Source organism: Myotis nattereri, assembly GCF_964212035.1.
Source record: "Myotis nattereri genome assembly, chromosome: 11".
In the NCBI taxonomy this organism is placed as follows: Eukaryota; Metazoa; Chordata; class Mammalia; order Chiroptera; family Vespertilionidae; genus Myotis; species Myotis nattereri.
In genome coordinates, this window is record NC_138086.1 from 45439991 (window position 1) to 45455790 (window position 15800).

At 36.1% G+C, this 15800-nt stretch overlaps 1 protein-coding gene across 1 annotated transcript in view; it reads right to left on the reverse strand.

The window, feature by feature from the left end:
* CDK6 (cyclin dependent kinase 6) overlaps nucleotides 1-15800 on the reverse strand; it is a 202566-nt gene that overhangs the window by 166161 nt on the left and 20605 nt on the right. The gene's annotated exons all lie outside the window — the stretch shown is intronic.

Consider the following 15800-nt stretch of genomic DNA (forward strand, 5'->3'; position numbering starts at 1 on the left):
GGTGAAAATGCTGTAATACTGATACTATTAAATTATCTTCTTTATACTTAAGTGCACACAAGTGGAAAAACTTCAAAATTAGCTAACAATTATATTTTAGAATCAATTATAAATTTCATTTGACTCTTTATTTTGTTTGGAGGTGGGGGACAACTTCTATTTATCACAGGAATTCCTTTCTTTCCTTACACATGGATGTAAGCTTTTGCAGGAAGGGGTACTTCTGAAGTTTCAAAGAATCAAAGTGGAATAATTAACACCTTCAAAGTTTCTCTCATAAAAGACTTTGCATAAACAATCTCTTTTTTATTACTTGAAACTAAAATTACAGCAATGTAGAATTTTAAAGCTAGAGGTCATCGAGCCTTAGTCCTGCCTTTTGAAAATGAGGAAACTGAGGGAGGGAATGGTTAAGATGACCTGCCCAGGCTCTCCCTGGGAACAATCCTTTCCACCATACCATTCTGCCACTGAATACAGCAAAAGTACCTCTAAAATTAATTTCAGGAGGGAAAGCAAAGTATTCTTATACCTTCAAATGGTCAAGTATTCTTCAGGGAAGCTTTCAAAATATATGGACAAAAAAGAATGTTTGCTTCAATATTCTAGTGTAACTATCCATCCTTTTGGAGGAATTCTAGCTTATTAAAAATGTGACTTAATATTCGGATACATCTTTCTGGGTTAGCAAATGCCTGTCATTTCCTAAAGTCGTGGGATATGCACAGTCACTCTACTTAACTGTCCTCTCCTCCCATAGGCACAAAGACATGAAGTGCCCGTTTATTACACAAGCACTATCACATATCTTTTCAACAGTAAGACTATTCTGGTTCGTGTACATAGCCACAGTCCCCACTGCTCAGGAGTTTATAATGTGTGATCATTAAAAAAATGCACTACTTTTTCATGTTCTCATTCCTTTAGGTGGTGAAGGATGCTGATGGTGGTGTCCACACAATGCTGTAGCTTAGGGTTTTCTCAACCTTGTAACTGTTTTTTGAGGCCAGATAACTGTTATGGAGGCTGCCCTGTGCATTTTCGGTGTTTAGCAGCATCATTAGCCTCTACCCACTAGAAACCAGCATATATAGACTGTCAACCAAAAAATATCTGCAGACATTGCCAAATGTCCCCTCAGGACAAATTTGCCCTCAGCTGAGAACTACTGCTATTGAGGGAGAGAGTTCACTCTCCATATATTCTTTATATTTTTTAAATATATTTTATTGATTTCAGAGAGGAAGGGAGAGGGAGAGAGAAACAGAAATATCAATGATGAGAGAGAACCATTGATTGGCTGCCTCCAGCACTTGGGGACTGAACCCGCAACCCGGGCATGTACCTTGACTGGGAATCAAACCATGACATCCTGGTTCATAGGTCAACGCTCAACCACTGAGCCATGCCGGTTGGGCATCGGTTCAACTTTTAACATAACAGGACCCAATTTCCTCTATAACCTTATACAACTGAAACTAACAATATGGTATGTCAACTATAATTGAAAAGTAAATCTACAAAAGAATTTCTCTGTAACCAGAAAATGAGCACAGGATATACCATGTATAATAAAGCCAACAATAAAAACCAGCAGGAATTTTACAACCTGTGGAATAGACCAAAATTATCTTGTTTGCTTGTTAAGTAGAACAACTCTTTTATCTGTATTTTTCTACTATAAAACCAAAAGCTGGATGAATGCAAGATGGATTTACCTTATGTTTCCCACAAGAGACAGACTATGAAGAGAACAAAACAAATGTGTGTTTGTTTAGGTTTTGGGCAACAGGTCAACAATTTAAGATAAAGCATCATGAAGTTGTAGCTTCTACCAATTTTAAAGCCAAACTAATTTTAATTTACATTACTCCTTTGTACTTTGAGGCATGTTTTTTCCTTCCCTTTTCCCCTTTAACTTCATTTCTTCTTTCTGTTTATTCTATAGATACTCTTGCAGAAACAGAAGTTTTTTTGCCCTACTAATTTTGACCTTTTAATTAAATTTCAAAACTAAGAAATAATTTATTTACTTTGATCTCTTCTAATATTTTTGATTCTATTTATCCATACAGAATTTTCTTCTTCCTATGTATTTTTTCTTTTCCATTATTTTGCTCCTCATCAAAACTTCTGCTTGCCCTTCACTATTACTATCTAAACCTCTCAACCTTTCCCTCCATAATCTGAAAGTTTAAGAGTGAAATTTGTATCTAACCAAAACATAATACAATTGATTTTGTTTAAATAGACATGACAAAATGCCTTCCCTCACCTATCACAAATAACCAACCAATATAAGAAAGTAAACATTTTATTAACTAGAATTCTCTAACAGCAGGCATAGTCAGTGTTCGTAAGTGGCCATAAAGATTACAATAAACAATGAATCTTGAAATATTTTGTCAAATGACAAAGTATTAAATTATGAGTTTTAGTGTTAAATATATTTTGTCATAGGCTAATTCTTTGAAAAGGGGACTTATGCACAGAAGAGATGCCAACTTTCTACTAACTAGCCTTCTTTCACAGAACTGCTCAATTCCTTAATTATGAAAGTTAACAAAAACACTTCCCTACAAATGTCAAAAATGTTTAAATTAGAAATTTCATTTGGTATTTTTTTTAGTCATAATTAAATAGAATTCCTTGCCACAGCTCAAGATGCAGAGTGCTCACTAAGTCAGCAGATGAGAAAAAGCAAAAAAGGAATCAAAATGTCTGTTATTATATTGTGGGAAGCACCAGAAACATGGAGTTTTGAGCACATGCTACACATTCTCAGATTTCTATAGCAGCATCTCAGAGAACACATAAGACAAGAAGGGGGTTTGTGTGCTTTCTCCTATATTGATCATTATTCTTTGTTCTGTATGTCGAGTTGGCCCATAGTTTGGTGGAAATGCTGACAGGCATGTCTGAAAAAAATGATTCACACATTAACCACCTTCTAGAAAGGAAATGCTGTTTCAAGTAATTTACTGTTGATTGGACAGATGTTCTGCCTGGCAAAAAGTGGGCTTGCAAATTCTGTTTATCTTCTCCTATTATTTGCTTTTTATTTTAATAATCAATGGTGTGAAATCCCACATTCAATTTTCCAATAGCCTGAACCTTTCTGAAAATCTTATGCTTTGGAATGAAGCTCCTTGTGTAATTTCTCAAGTATTTTGAGACCAGGAGATTATATGAATATCCAGAACATAATCTATTTTCAGCTGGTAGGATAGTCACATAAGCAAAATGTTTCCAAATGAAAGATACTCAAAGGAATCCATATCATTGCATTTTTCAGTAAGATTATGTAACAAGACGCCACTTCAAAGCTAACTTTTTATTTGGATTACATGTGCAAAAAGGTCAGGGCTATGTTTTCTGTAGGAATTTTCACTTTTGCTTATTTGGAAGCAGTTAAAGGCCCAGAAATTCTTCCTATTTAGAGACCTCTGTAAAGATGAAAAACACATCAAGAAACATTCAATAATAAATATGTTTTAAATATAGCAGTATTCTTGCTATAATATAGGTATGCATTTCTTCACTGTAAACTACTGCTTTAAAATGGACTTCAATAATAAAAATATATTTCTAAAGAAACTTCATGTCTAGATAATCTATAAAATGGTTTTTAAATTATTTAATAAGTTTTAAAACAAGTTGGTTGTCAACATGGATAAACTCTCAACCATGTCCTGTAATTAATAATAAATAGCCCAGGAAAAGAGGTAAAGAGGTTTCCAGATTTTCTAAAATTTTCTAGGTTTTCTGAAATATTTAATCTCCAGATGGCTCAATATTAATACTGTAGAGTCTAACAATGTGGGTTAGTTCTAGATATACAACTAACTAATGAGAACATTCTGCTTTTAGTCACAAAGAGGCTATATTCTGGCCTATTCAGAAAGGGATGAGGGTCCACTGAACAGATCCACTATTTCCCTGTTTGGTCACTAAGCCTGTCCTAAAATTAAATAGCAAATACACTGCAATTGTAGTTTGAACTTCATTTCCTTCCATTCCTGCCCCGGCTGACTGCACAGAAACAATACAAAGACCAAATGAATTATAATAGGACTGCTTTAAATTGAGGTAAGGATATATTTATTTATAGTTCAAGGCCAACGCTACTTCCTTAGATTGTGAACATCTTAAGAACAAAAATATGCTCAATGTCACTAATTATGAGAGATGCAAATTAAAACCACAATGAGATATTACTTCACACCTGTCAGAATGGCTATCAATAAACCAACAAACAGCAAGTACTGGCGAGGAAGTGGCCAAAGGGAACCCTCTTGCACTATTGGTAGGAATGCAGGCTGGTGCAGCCAGTGTGGAAAGCATTATGGAACTGTCTTATGAACCAGCGATTCCATTTCCGGGACTACATCTGAAGAAACCTGAAACACTGATCTGAAAGAATATATACACCCCCTCCCCCCCTATGTTCACTGCAGCATTATTCACAATAGCCAAGATTTGGAAGCAGCCCACATGCCAATCAGTAGATGAGTGGGGGAAAAAAGCTGTGCCACATTTACACAATAGAATACTACTTGGCCATAAAAATGAAGGAAATCTTACCCTTTGCGTCAGCATAGATGGACCTGGAGAGCAGGTCCTTATTTTACCTACAAAAATAAGCCAGTCAGAGAAAGACAAGTAACTTATGATTTCAGTCATATGTGGAATCTCATGAACAAAATAAACTAACAAACAAAACAGAAACAGACTCACAGACACAGAGAACAGACTGACAGCTGGCAGAGGGGAGAAATTTGGGGGACTGGGTGCAAAAGGTGAAGAAATTAAGAAAAAAAATAAACTCATAGACACAGACAACAATATGGTGATTAACAAAGGGAAAGGGGGGGGGTGGAGGAAGGTAGTGGAGGGTAAAGGACACGTGACTTGGGTCAGTGAACACACAATACAATATACAGATGATGTATTATAGAATTGTACATCTGAAACCTATATAATTTTATTAACCAATGTCCCCCAATAAATTCAATAAAATATAAAAAACATAAAAGACCCCCCCCCCCAAAAAAAACAACCACCTAATTCAGCATGGAGTTTAATGGTTTATACTTAATACCATTAATTAATTAAAAACAAAAGGAAGGAATTATTTCTGATTTTGAATTTTTGATGATGAGGAAACCCAAGGTTCCCTGCAACCCCCAATGTGGACCAAGGTCACTGAATATTATTAGCCTGAGCAGGGCTGCGAAGAGAAACCAGGAAGTGCTGAGTCATCGTGAGCCCAAGTGACACTGCTGTCAGCACTTCAGGTGCCAGATTCAGAGGAGAGCGTACTTCCTTTGACCTGTCACTCTTCCTTCCTTTTCTCACTGGGCTAGGGTAGGTAACGGAGAGCTGAATGCCACCAAGTTGAGGAGCAACATGAATAACAAATAACATCATGTAACAGTTCTCATTCCATGTGTATCTGTCTCTACTTATGGCTATTACAGCAAACCATTTAAAAAATAAAATTAACAAAAGAAATAAATAAAATTAACACACACATATGGAATTTAATATCTGTCAGAATTAAGGGATTATATCTCTTGTTTCTGATAGCAGAAGAGTTTCCTCCTCAAATAATCGGCATGCCTTTTTCAGCATTCAGTTTATGTGTATTTAATTACCAAACAGGACTTAACGAAACAGTCATATTCAAATGATCTTTGCATCACTAAAACACTTGTAATACTAGATAGAAAACTCTAAAATAGGAGAAATAACACCAGGAGTCAAGTGACCTTTGACAGGTCATTTAAATTCTATGTCAATTTCTTTATCTACAAAATGGGAAAAACAATCTTCCTCCTCACTTCCATTACTCCTGCTGTGAGAGTAACTATGTTACTAAGAAGTAAGTGTGCTTCAGTCATGCAAAAAGGTTATGACACTTTCATTATCTATAATAATAAAAGCGTAATATGCTAATTAGACCGAACAGCCAAACAACCCTCCAGACGTCATTCCAGACATCTTTCTGGACAAAGCCGCAGTGGCGGGGGCTGAGGCAGAGGCAGTTATGGGCGATCAGGCAGGCAGGTGAGCAGTTAGAGGTGATCAGACAGGCAGGCAGGCAGAGAGGTTAGGGATGATCAGGCAGGCAGGCAGGCAGGCAAGTGAGCAGTTAATAGCCAGTGGTCCCGGATTGAGAGAGGGATCCCTGCAGGATCCAGCCTAAACCGGCAGTCAGACATCCCCTGAGGGGTCCGGGATTGAGAGAGGGTGCAGGCCAGGCTGAGGGGCTGGGCCTCTAGTTTATAAATAAAATAAAACAAACCCTGGGTCTTGGTCTAGCTTCTATGTATTTCATTAAAAATGATCAATAATTTCATTGAATTTGAATGTGTACATTGCACCCAGGTTAGAGTCCACACAAGACAATAAGCCTGGGAACACTAACAGGATTCAACAGTACTGGGCTATCTAAAAGTAAACTTTTATAAAAAACAATTATATATGAGAAATATCACAATGATACTTTATCGAGAAAAAAGGAAGTTTAAAGTGACACACAAAAAAATCAGCATTTAACATTTTTCTGCAGAATCCCCACAGGTCTCCAAACACCAATTCAAATAAAATCAACTTTTCCTCAAACACTAGCAATCAATTTTCTAAATCCTACTTAGTGTTATAATTGTGGTAAAGAAACAAAACAAAAACAGCAAATATTACTTTTTGCAATATTTTATTGCATTGCAGTAAATTATTCAGTTATATTATGGGACAAATAAGCATTGTGAGCTAGCAAGGGATTTAATAACATTTACCAAGTTTTATCTACTAGAAAAACCTTGAGTTCCCAGATCCAGAGGCCTTTGGGCAATCATCTTTGTAGTTCCTTTACCATTTTGTACACTTAGATATGACATTAAAGTGACTGAAAAGATTTATATTTTTCTACTATATATAAAAACAAAACAGAAAGACTGCTCTTGGCTCTCAAAAAAGCAGACTAGAGTGACTTCAAGTGCATTAAGTCTTATGATGAAATGTGGAAATGATTCTAGCATCTAAAGATGGCAGAAGATGGAAAAGAATTCAAGATGACAACATAAGTCTATCCAACAAACATTACTGAACAGTTCCCACGTTCACAATGCCCAGGTCTTGCAACTGAGGTTTGTTTTCTACAGGAATACTAGGCAGACCTGACAGATTCCTGCTGGACTTAATAATTTCATCTCAAGGTTATAAAAGACGCACGTAACGTTAGAATTTGAAGAGGACTTTATTGAGTTCAGAAGAAAATCACTCTTCTTCAAAACATTCCAAGTAGCTGAGTGGTTGTACCAAGGAGGAGAGAACGAGGCAGTGAGGTAACTAAATATTTGCCAAGTGTCGAGCACATAACAGGAATCTAAACACATTTAATATGTGTCCTAATTTTACAAAATAAGAAACTGAAGCTTAGCGGTAAGAAGCATAATATGGCCAAGTCATAGAGTCACATCGTAGAAAGAGAATGTGAACCCACATTTGAACTCCACTCTTAGGTTATCAATAATATCCAAGGGTCAATAAATAATAATGTGGTTTTGTTTCCAAGACCCCATGTGTGCCCTCAAACTTTTTAAAATTTCATGCTCAAATTTTAAAATCTGAGATGCCAGGATAGTACTTTTTCCAAAACACCATATATTAAACTATGGAATTATGGTTCGTGAATTTGTTCATGGTCTAACCTAAAGATATTAAGCCCGTGTTCAAGCATTTGCAATAACATATGCATAAAGTTGATGCCACGCTACAATCAGCAGAATAAATTTTCAACTGTCATACACAACCGAGCGATTAGAACTTCTATCTCAGAAGCAAATGCACGTTATGTGAGATAAATGCCCAGCACTAGGGCTACAGGCGTCTAACGGGGAGCAATTTTCTTCTACACAAGCTACATACAACTAAATTTCCAACCCTTTGGTCTACGAACCCATGGCCTTTCAGTCCATTCCTAACAGTAGCCAAGAAAGCACATGCGATGCATAGTCATTTATGATTTGGGGTTCCGTTTCTATATAAACATGGGATAATTTTTAAGAACCTCAAAGTCCTTCAAATCCTATTAAGCTGGCAATCTACCCCTGCCAAAGTAGGTTTATTGGAATTACTGAGAAAATAACCGTGAAAAGAAGATGGAGGTGAAAATCATGGCTCCAGAAAATTTGCAAGGGAAAGAGAAAGAGAATCAATCCCATATAACACTGCTTGCCTCAAAAAGAAAAAATTGCACCAAAGCTTTCTTCATTCAAGCTGTTGGTTTTGTCCCCTGTCTGCTCCCCCACATATCAGTGGGGGAGTGCAGTGAGTACATTCCCAACTCTTACTGCCAAGTTAAAATGAAAACGTTCTCAGTTTAGAAATGATTGAGGTGGTTTTCTTTAATCAAATTAGAGCAGCCAAATGTTCCTTTCAAAGGTAACTGTCTACTCTGCAGCTGTATGCAAACTACCACATCAAATGTGAGGGAAAAATAGCGATAGAACTGTGTCCTTACAGTACAGTGCTGGCTGCAGAGATGGAGAAACAAAAGCATCAGTGCGGCTAAGAACTACATTCACAATGCGCTTCCAAGAAATATGCTGACTTCACAAACTGAGAACAATGTACTGAAACTTCTAGTATATAATTAGCTATTTGGGGAGGGGAGGAACATGGGGGTAAATTTCCCCTTACAAACAGCTAACAAGCAATAGATACCTTGATGAGCCTCAGTGAGAAACATTAAATGACTGGCTGAGTCTACACACACACACACACACACACACACACACACACACACACACATCTTACAGACCTTGCTTTTTTACTTCCTATCTCCATCAAAAACATACCACACTGAGTAATCTTGAATATCCAACCAGCTTCAATTAAGCTTGCAATGATTCATTTACATGCAGAATTTATTCTTTTAAATCACCAGACATGGGAAATTCCTGCAAAGAATTAATAGTGGGCTTACTTTTTTTTCCACTTTGTCTCTCCTAAGAAAAATCAATTGGTTCATATTCCCAATAGGTCATATTAGTTACTGCATGGTATAGGTTTATGCCAGCTGTTGGCTTTAGGGATGGTACACTAACAGTATGAAAACCTAGAATAACAATGACTTTAGATAGCCAGGCACAACAAGCAGTTGAAGAATGAGATAGTATTCTTTCTTTATTTGTAGCTCCCCAAATTAAGGAATGTAACATAAATAGGGGAGAAGTCTATCTCACATGATTCCCATATTTTTCCAAAGCAGCTGGTTCTGAATTTTTTTATTCCTAGTGAAATATACAGACTACTTATTACTTTGGGTCACAGGCCCTTTGGCATCTCCAAATTTAAAGACTGCTGCATTAAAAACAACAAAAACAAAAACCTCCTGCAGGTTATAAGCAATTCTGAGGCCGCTCCACCCTCTACTTCATTCAGGAAAGCAAATTGAACTACAAGAAATGATGACATTTTAATTATTCAAAAATTTATTTTAAGAAAGATATCAGATGGACTTCCAGTTCATAATGGCAGAGGTATCACAAATATTTGCCTGTAGTCTTTCTCAGATACTGCTGAAGTAAAAGAAGTAAATCCATAAGTACAGACAGGTATCCTTCCCCCCACCCCGCTCTCCCCCCTGCACCCCCATCATAAAAAAGAGGAGAGCTTAGTGATTTTTCTAGATGATCAAAAATAAATAGAAGTCAGTTGGTGGAAGAAATTGATGGAGAAAGTCACCAAAGTTACAGTGGTTTCCAAAGTGCAGAACATATAATCCAGGAGACACATTAAGAAAATACTTTCTATTATAGGCATTTTTAATCTCATTTCAAAATCGTTAGTTTTGTGCATTTTAATATCTATCTGTATATGTATTATCACTTTTATGTTCGTGAATATCAGTGGCATGCTCAAATATTTGTAATGGAATGGAAGCCACTGCCCTAGGAAAAGCTATGAAGTCCTACTTCACAGTCATACCTACTCAGTTTTTATAAAAACTAATGGACACACAAGGCAGTAGGAGAGCAAGAGGGTTCAGACTTCCCTGCTGCTACAAACAACTCGGAACTGGGCAAACATACGAAACACCTGTTTTCAGACACCGGACTACAGGTAGTATAGAACTGTGATCCCTGAGAAAAGGGAAACAAATGGGGAAATAAGCTGACCCGGCTCTCTGCTTGGAGGCAATTTCCAGACCACAGGCACAGGGAGAAGGAACGCCCTGTGAGGCCTACAGTTTCGGTGAGTTGAGCAGGTGGGGCTGAGAAGACAAGGAAGCTGAGGTAACTAAAGTGTGTGAGACAGGACTGAAGAAAGAGCCACCCAGGAGAAGTGCGTCAGAAATCACACGGGGAACCGCACAAGGCCCGCCAAAGGCTGCTTCTGAGGAGCGTTGTAAACGGAATGATTCCTAGAGCTCACACAGGGCAAGAAATCTTTCTAGTTCTCAGCAGCCAAAGAAGAGAAACCATAAAAGATTAATTAATGCCTTAGCAGCGGACCTAAACTGGCCCTGCAGTAAAGCCTATACTATAGCCCTCCCCGTAAAAAAATAAATAAAAAGAAGCCTTGGAAGGATCAAACTGAACCACAAGTAACTTCATTGCCCAACAGAACAAAGTCCAACATCTTTAAAGAAATAGAAGAAAAGCCAGCAGTGAACAATATAATATTCTCAATGTTCGGCATCCAATAAAAAAGCACTAGCCATGCAGACATACAGAAAAAATACAGCCCATAACCAGGAGAAAAATCAGTCAATAGAAACAGACCCAGAAATAACAAAGATTATGGAACAGCAGACAGAGACAGCAAAGCAACTACTATAAATATTATGAATATGCTCAAAGACTTAAAGGAAGACATGACCATAATGAGGGGGAAATTAAGAAATATTAAAAATGAATCAAATGAAGCCTGTACCAAGGTAGATTATATGGACCAAAACAAGACTTACGAAATTTTAAAAGGATTAAAATAAAATAGAATTGTTCTTGGATCACAATAGAATTCAATTAGACAGAAAAGTATTTGAAAAATCCTGTACATGTTTGGATATTTAAAAACACAAATCTAAATAATTCACAGGTCAATGAAGAACTCACCTATAAAATAAGGTTAAAATGTTTTGAATGCAATGAAAATGGAACTACAATATATCAAAATCTGTGGGAAGCAAACAAAGCAATATAACTGCTTTATATCAGAAGAGAAGAAGATTGCAGAATTGAGCTAAGCTTCTATCTTAAGAAACTAAAAATGTAAACACGAAGTAGGAAAAGGAAATAAAAACAATAGTAAATAACAATGGAATAGACGAATGATAGAGGAAACTAATGAAAACAAAACTGGTTTACCATCAATAAAATTGATAAGACTGTTACCTGTATTGTCAAGAAAAACAAAGGCAGAACATACAAATTACCAATATCAGAAACAAAAAAGAAGACATTACTACAGATTCCATAGACATTAAAAAAAAACCTAAGAGAATAAAGATAAACACTTTTTATTAATAAATAAAAAACCTAGATGAAACATACAAATTCCTTGAAAAACATAAATCACAAAAAGTGATTCAACCTACATGGCTTCATGTCCTTTAAGTAAATACAATTTGTAATTTAAAACTTTCCCATAAAGAAAATGCTAAGTCCAGATGACTACATTGGTAAATTCTATTAATGTTCAAGAAGGAAATAATACTAATGCTACACAAAATCTTTCAGAAAATCCTTCAGGAGCTAGAAACTTGTATCAACTCATTTTATGAGGTCAACATTATCCCCAAATCAACACCTGAGGCATTATGAAAAAAGAAAATTACATAACAATATTCTTCATAAACATAAATGGAAAAATTCTTTAGCAAAATCTCAAAAACAATTTTGGAAAAGAACAAAGTTGGAAAACTTACACTACCTGACTTCAAGCCATACTATAAATCTATAGTAATCAAAATATCGTGGCATTGGAAAAAAGACAGATATATAAACCAATGGAACAGAACAGAGTCCAGAAATAGACCCACATTTACTAGTATATGGTCAATTGATTTTTGGCAAAGATGCCAACGAAATAAAGAAGCATAGTCTTTTCAACAAATGGGGCTAGAACAGCTGGATACCCATACAGGAAAATAATTGAATGTTGACTCTTACCTCAAGCCACATGCAAAGATTTAACTTGAATGTATTATGGACTTAACATAAAAGCAAAAACTGTAAAATTCTAGAATATAACATATAAAGGAATCTATGTGCCTTTGGGGAAAGTAAAGATTTCTTAAATAGGATAGCAAAAAAAGCACAAGCCATCAAAGAAATAATGCTAAATTAGATTTTAGAAAAATTAAAAACTTTTCTTTGAGAGACACTTAAGAAAATAAAAGGCAATATAAAAGACATTCCAGAATGTAGAAATGCAACAGAATAACCCAGTTTTTAATATGTTTTTATTTATTTTAGAGAGAGGAGAGGGAGAGAGAGATAGAAACATAGATAAGAGAGAAACATCAATCAGCTGTCTCCTGCATGCCCCTACTGGGGACTGAACTCACAACCCGGGTATGTGCCCTGACCAGGAATGGAACCAATGACCTTTTGGTGCACCCTGTTTTTAAACACTTAACTTCCCAAAGAAGGTAAGAGAATGAACAATAAGCAAAGGAAAATATGGTCAACATTAGTCACTAGGTAAATGCATATTAAAACCACAATGTGATATCAGTTCACACCTAAAATACAATGGTTAAAATTTAAAAGGCTGACAATACCCTAAGTATTGCCTAGGATGCAAATCAAATAAAACCTTCATATATTGCTGGTGGAGATATAAAATGGTAGACCAGTTTGGAAAAGACTGGCAGTTTTTTTTTAAATTAAACATACATCTGCCATATTAGTCAACAAACTACTTCTAAGTATTTACCCAGATGAAATGAAAGCACATCATACCAACACAAAGATCTGTACATGAATGAATGTTCATAGCCATTTTATTTACAATAACCCCAAACTGGGAGCATCACAAGTAACATCAATAGGTGAATAGATAAACATATTGTGGCAAATGTATATAATGGAAAAGAAGGAATTACTGAAACAGTCAACAACATGAATGAACCTCAGAAATATTTGTGAAAGTCAGGTACAAAAGAACACAATACTCTTCAACCCCATGTACATGAAACTCTAGAAAGGACAGATATCTAATAATAGAAAGAACATTAGTGGTTGTTAGGGGTCCAGGTGAGGAAGAGGATAGGGGCCTGAGGGAACTTTTGGGGTAAGAGAAGTGTTTTACATCTTAATCATGATGGTGGTTATATGGGTGTATAAATTTGTTAGAACTCATAAAAAAACAGTCTTTAAATGGATGTCTTTACTGTATAGAAATTATATCTCAATAAACTTAATTTTTTTAAAAAGCAAAAGGCTATCTAAAACATCATCAGGCATTTCAGGAATCTAGCAATAAGAAAAACAATAGTTAAAAACTAAACACTGACTAAACCAGAGATAATTTGGAGAACTTCATAAAAATGTAGAGTAATTCAAGGATATGTTACACCCATGTAAATAGGATAGGATGCTTTAAAAAAACAAAACAAGGGAACAAAAAAAGAAGGGTGTTCTGAGGTTGAAATAACCGTCAAAAGGGTGAATTTATTAGATGTTTGGAAAGTAATATAAAAGATTTCTATAGCATATGGAGTAAAACAAAACCAAATAAAATAGTTAGAAAATAGAGGAAAAAAAGGTAAGACACATAGAGGTCCAATCTGTGAGATTGAACTCTGACACTCAGAAGTCCCAAACTGAAAGATGGAAAATCTACCTAACAGGAGAACCTCAGAAAGAAAGAAGAGAATAGAGAGGAAGAAGCAATTTTTAAAAATAAAATAATCTGCACAGAGAGAGCTCCCACGAAATGCCCAGCAAATGGAATTTTAAAAAGCATCATACCTAGATACATATTTCTGAAGAACATAGCAGGCTCCCAGACAAAAAAGTGATGAAAAATTAATTAGAAAATCATACTGGCAGATGATTACTCAACGACACACTCTATACAGAGAGAACAACAGTGTTTAGGTTCTGTGGTAAATTTTTTCATCCTGGACTTCTAAAAACAGTCAAACCATAATCAAATGTGAAGGACAATAAAGATGTTTCCAAATAAGTAAGGGTTCAAAAAGTTTATCTCCTATACACAATTCCTTAGAAAATTACTCACAAATGTACACTAGCAAAACAAGGGTGTGAACCACTGCAAAGGACGAGCCATGATGCAGGAATGAGTGGCTCCAACCCAGAGGAGCAGACCAAAAAGTCCCAGGAAGACAAATGGTCATCAGGCCCAGTAAATAAACAGCCCAGAGGACACCAACACATCAAAGAAACTTCAGGAAATGAGACAAGTCAATGGAAATAGATGGTATGATGAAGAATTCGGAAAAAAAGTTTAGGCTGTTATAATGGCAAACTGTGCAAGAAAAAAATACAAAGGCAATTATAGACTCCAGGAAAAAGAAAACTACAAGAAAGCCATGGTCTGAATAAGACCATGTAAAATAGGTTATAATTTTTTATTATTTTTATTTTTTTCATGATTATTATTTTAAATATATTTTATTGAAGAGAGAGGAAGGGAGAGGGATAGAGAGTTAGAAACATCGATGAGAGAGAAATATCGATCAGCTGCCTCCTGCACACCACCTACTGGGGATGTGCCCGCAACCAAGGTTCATGCCCTTGACCAGAATCTAACCTGGGACCCTTCAGTCCGCAGACCGACACTCTATCCACTGAGCCAAACTGGTTAGGGCATAGGTTTATAATTTTCAAAAAAGTGACGCAGAATAACAAAAACAGGATCTAGATGTCTGTATTTAAGAAAGTGCTTCTTATGATCTCATAGCATTGTACGATGGGCCTGCAATTGTGGTTGTAGAACAGAGGCAACTGTTTAACAACTTTTGACAACTTCAGTAAAGTACCTGATAGAAGTTCTGATGTTAAAGGGAGTATAGAGCTGGAAGAAAGATTAGGGAGATAAAATATTCTTCCTCTTACTAAATGGAAAATCAAGAGATCTGCCAAAAGTGCAAGAACAAAAATATGATGTTTGAATATAAAATTGTATTTATATTGTTACATTTAAAATTATTATATGAAATAAAAATATCCCTATCTAACAAACGTTGAAGGAGATGAATAGGGAGTAGTATTCATGAGCTAAATATCCATCTGTCAGAGTAGGAAATCAATAGATATTATCTGAAGTTTAAATATCAAGAAATAGAGCATAGCACATTATCTAGACTTATGGAGCAAACTACCAGAAACACCAAAAACAGTTAGAACATGTTGTATCTGAGTACTGGGAATAGGAATAGTTGGGCAGGAACCTTGCTTTTTAATTATAAAACCCTTGGTACTAATCACTAAATACTAATGTCATGATTACAAGTTCTTTTAACACTCTTTCCAACAAGAGATACTGTATATCCCCTCCCCTGAATCTTTGAACTCACTTCTAACCAACAGAATGTGGCAAAAATGACATCACCTGTTCCTGGGAACACTGCCTGGCTTTTGGAGCCAGGAGGCAGCATGTAAGTCCAACTACTTTGAAGCCTTGATGCTGAGAGGAAGCCTGGGCCACATGGAGAGGCAAGGTACAGGTGCTTTGGTCCACAGCCCCAGCCCAGGTCCCAGCCCAGGCCCCAGCCTTCATCAAGCTATGCGCGTGAATCCCAGTCTTTTTTTTTCTTT